This window comes from Symphalangus syndactylus, chromosome X (assembly GCF_028878055.3).
Source record: "Symphalangus syndactylus isolate Jambi chromosome X, NHGRI_mSymSyn1-v2.1_pri, whole genome shotgun sequence".
NCBI classification, from domain to species: Eukaryota; Metazoa; Chordata; class Mammalia; order Primates; family Hylobatidae; genus Symphalangus; species Symphalangus syndactylus.
This window is the reverse complement of record NC_072447.2, coordinates 100,022,636-100,027,537: the sequence shown is the minus strand read 5'-3', so window position 1 is coordinate 100,027,537 and position 4,902 is coordinate 100,022,636. Positions and strand designations below refer to the sequence as shown.

The 4,902-nt window shown below is 37.4% G+C and overlaps 1 pseudogene; it reads right to left on the bottom strand.

Annotated features, from left to right (window-relative positions):
• Nucleotides 1-1,064: 1,064 nt before the first annotated feature.
• Nucleotides 1,065-1,635, bottom strand: LOC129475822 (calmodulin-alpha-like; annotated as a pseudogene).
• Between the last annotated feature and the right edge of the window lie 3,267 nt (nucleotides 1,636-4,902).

Sequence of the window (4,902 nt, the reverse complement as noted above, 5' to 3'; positions counted from 1 at the left end):
TTTTAATCCTGCATCTTTTCTCAGCAGAGTTTTTACTGCATCCTGCATATATTCAAACATTACATTTTATATTCTTTTGTTTCAAAACTTTTCTAAAATATATCATGGGATTTTGATTTGAGGATTAATAGAAGTAAATGCTTTTAATGTTCAAAAATATGAGTTTTTAAATTTTGCATTATTAGTATCTAGCTTAATTTTACTATCATCAGAAAGAAGACACTGTATGATTTCAGTCTTTATTTTTAAGTTAATGGTGTTTTTAATTCGAAAAAAATACTACCATTTACAACTTGGAATGGATGTAAATTGTAATTTCTTGAACAGCAATGTTGATGGTTGTGCTGAAGTCCACAGCCACAGCCTATTCTACAGGTTCCAAGTTATGGTTCAGAAGGTTTTAAAAAGAGAGAGTCCAAAGATGCTCCACTGGTAAAGGTTTCCTATTAAAATTTTGTGTGGACAGTGACAGCCTGACACCTGTTTCACTCTAGAACAATGCAGACAACGCTAAAGAAACATACATGGGCATGCCACCAGGGTGTGTCATTGTCACCATGGCTGTCAGAGCACATGAAGTAAAAGAGGATGATCCTACTAGTGAGGCCACGTCTAGGTTTATCCTTCACCCATTTTTCTGCATGTCGTCTTGAGGTAAACGAATTTTAAATGTGTTTGTTTTCAGTAAACCAGCTATGACAATTTATACTAAACAAATTGAACTAGAACACATTTGAATAGGTTTTGAATTTGTTTTTCCATTTTTCGTTTTTAATACAAATGCCTGACTGTGCTCAATCGTCAATTTGCATGCATAAAAAACTGGCCACCCAGAACAGTGTATTAATCATTAGCAAATGGCACTTTAAGGAGTCCTTTTCATTAAGGTAGTACAAGTATTTATATTGTAAAACTGATGTGTAGCTTGATCTTTAGGGGACAGGATCATCAACCAATACATACAGATTTTGTGTGTGGTCAGAAGGTACTTTTGACATTCAGTTTTGCTATGTAGAAATAAATAAATGAAGTTTTTTCTTTTTTCTATTTTTTTTTATAAGAGGTAAGTAAAAGATTCAATTTGATTTTTCTAGAAGGGAGAAAAAGGAGTTGAAAATAGGTCTTCATTTTGCAGTCATCTGTATGAATTCTTCATAGTTGACTTGTTAGCCTCTATCAATATCTGCTTCTCTGATCATTTCATCTATTTCTTCATCTGTTAGTTTTTCTCCTGTTTGTCATGACGTGACATAGTTCTGTTGCACTGATGTAACCATTGCCATCCTTGTCAAAGACTCAGAATGCCTCATGGATTTCTTTTTTACTATCTGTATCTTTCATTTTTCTAGCCATCATAGCCAAAAATTCGGGGAAGTCAATGGTGCCGTTGCCATTGGCATCCACTTCGTTGATTGTATCCCACAATTCGGCTTCTGTTGGGTTCTGACCCAGTGACCTCATGACAGTTCCAGGTTCCTTTGTTGTGATGGTGCCATCACCATCTTTATCCAATAGAGAAAGCTTCCTTGAATTCAACAATCTGTTCTTCGGTCAGCTGATCAGACATGGTGCCAACGAAGGGAGGAAGAGGAGAGGGAGCAAGGGTGGCTGCACCATCGCAGGGGCTGTGATGGCGAGGGTGTGCCTCCAATACTGCTGCTGCTGCTGCTAAGGCACGCTATGCGCTGTGCCGCCGCCACTTCCTGGCGCAGCGTCCAGGAGACTCCTAGCACCGCTGCCAGATTTCAGTCTTATTTATTTATTTATTTAATTTTTATTATACTTTAAGTTCTAGGGTATGTGTGCACAACATGCAGGTTTGTTACATATGTATACATGTGCCATGTTGGTGTGCTGCACACATTAACTCATCATTTACATTAGGTATATCTCCTAATGCTATCCCTCCCCCCACCCCTCACTCCACCACAGGCCCCTACCATCAGAGTTAACAGGCAACCTACAGAATGGGGGAAAATTTTTGCAATCTATCCCTCTGACAAAGGGCTAATATCCAGAATCTACAAAGAACTCAAATTTACAAGAAAAAAACAACCCCATCACAAAGTGGGCAAAGGATATGAACAGACATTTCTCAAAAGAAGGCATTTATGCAGCCAAAAAACACATGAAAATATGCTCATCATCACTGGCCATCAGAGAAATGCAAAGCAAAACCACAGTGAGATACCATCTCACACCAGTTAGAATGGCCATCATTAAAAAATCAGGAAACAACAGGTGCTGGAGAGGATGTGGAGAAATAGGAACACTTTTACACTGTTGGTGGGACTGTAAACTAGTGCAACCATTGTGGAAGTCAGTGTGGCGATTCCTCAGGGATCTAGAACTAGAAATACCATTTGACCCAGCCATCCCATTACTAGGTATATACCCAAAGGATTATAAATCATGCTGCTATAAAGACACATGCACACGTATGTTTATTGCGGCACTATTCACAATAGCAAAGACTTGGAACCAACCCAAATGTCCATCAATGATAGACTGGATTAAGAAAATGTGGCACATATACACCATGGAATACTATGCAGCCATAAAAAAGGATGAGTTCATGTCCTTTGTAGGGACATGGATGAAGCTGGAAACCATCATTCTCAGCAAACTATCACAGGGACAAAAAACCAAACACCGCATGTTCTCACTCACAGGTGGGAATTGAACAATGAAAACACTTGGACACAGGAAGGGGAAGATTTCAGTCTTTTTAAACTTGTGGAGACTTGCTTATTGCCAAACATATAGTCAATTATGGTAAATACTCTAAATGCACTAGAAAATAATGTGGAATCTCTTATTGCTAGATGGAGTGTTCTATATACATTAATTGGGTCAAAATTGCTATATATGTTCTTTAAATTGTTTTTATACCTACTAGTTTGTTCCTGCCTGTTCTCAATAACTGATGGTATTGAGCAAAATATGTTAAAATAACCAACTATCATGTGGGGCTTTTTTTAAATTTCTCTTCAAAGTTTTGCTTTTCTTTTAAATACTTTGAGCCTTAATTTTTATTATATATAAATGTAGGATAATTAGATATTTATGTTGAATGAGCACTTTAGCATTGTAAAATGCTCCTCTTTTTCTGTAGCAATTCTTTTTATCATAAACTGTTTTGTTTATATTAGAATAACTTCATGTTTTATTTTTTTAAATCCTTCAATCTTGTGTTTTTAAGACGTCTCTTATGAGTGACTTACATAAGCTTTTACAAATCCAAACAGAAAGTATTTTTCTTTTTAAAAATGTATTTATTCATTTTAATTTTTTTAGGAGTTTATTTCTTTTTTTATTGTACTTTAAGTTTTAGGGTACATGTGCACAATGTGCAGGTTTGTTACATATGTATCTATGTGCCATGTTGGTGTGCTGCACCCATTAACTCGTCATTTAGCTAAATTTTCCTGTCTTCTGAGCCCTCCAAACTGTCCCAACCTCTGCCTGTTTACCCAGTTCCAAAATCACTTCCACATTTTCGGTTATCTTTTCAGCAACTCTCCACTCTACCGGTATCAATTTACTATATTAGTCCAGTTTCACACTGCTGATAAAGACATACCCGAGACTGGAAAGAAAAAGAGGTTTAACTGGACTTACAGTTCCACGTGGCTGGGGAGACTTCAGAATCATGGCGGGAGGCAAAAAGCGCTTCTTACATGCATGCGGCAAGAGAAAAACTGAGGAAGAATGATAGCAGAACCCCCCGATAAACCCATCAGATCTCGTGAGACTTATTCACTGTCAAGAGAATAGCACAAGAAAGACCGGCCCCCATGATTCAATTACCTCCCCCTGGGTCCCTCCCACAACACGTGGGAATTCTGGGAGATACAATTCAAGCTGATACTTGGTGGGGACACAGACAAACCATATCAATACTCATGTCTTTCTTTAGAATAATTTTCTTTTTTGTTGTTTAATCATTATTTTTCCTCCATTTATTCCTTTTTCTGGAGGAGAAATTTTATTATTTATATGCTTTGCATCCTGTATCCTTCTTCTGAGTATTTTATATCATTTTTCTTTTACTGAGATGAGAGAGAGTGCAAGCGTGTGAGAGATAGCAAACACATGTGACAGAGAAAGCAGATGTAGTTTCTTATTTTTTGTTGATGCTTTGGTGTTTTGGAGACTCAAGGGGAAACAGCTGAGTATTCGGGTTGCTTTTCCATGAGGGCCAAAGTGAGATTAAGGATTTCTGGGTTCCTGAGGAGCACTACTTTGTTGAGGCCTGTGACTCTCCTCCAGCAAATGATGAACCCAAAAATTCTTTGGCTTATTCTGATCTTCTTGGAAAAGGCTTCCTATTATTTTGATCCAAATAAACCTGTAGCTGACCTTCTCTGGTGAGCCAAATGGCTTTTTGTTCCAGTAATTAGAAGAAGGCTGCCACTTGAACCTGAGGAAGCCTAGGAGCAGAATATTTACCTCCAGATCTTCAACAGAGAGATAATGGCCTTCACGTGTGCTCAGTCAAATCACAGGAGTGGCAACTTGTGTAGTGCAGCTGAAAACATCTCAGTACATTGATTTATATGAGTAATAAAAGAACACAAATCTATTAGCTGGCAAAGAAAAAAACACAATCCATTTAAGAGTACTCAGGAACCTGAGGGAGAAAGGAAAATTGAACGTACAGAACAAGAGGCTTCCATTGAATGTGGGACAGAAAGTTAACGACAGCGATGAGAAATGTAAGAAAAATTCTAGAGGCACTTAAGAGTACACATGCATAAAAATCAATACTTTTTGGAACTAACAAAAATATGCCTTTTACTGAAAAACATCAATCAGATATATATCTATTTGTCCCTAGGCAGTCATTCAGATCAATTTAAAGTATTTCTTAAACAACTATGTGGCTAGACATGTGTGAAG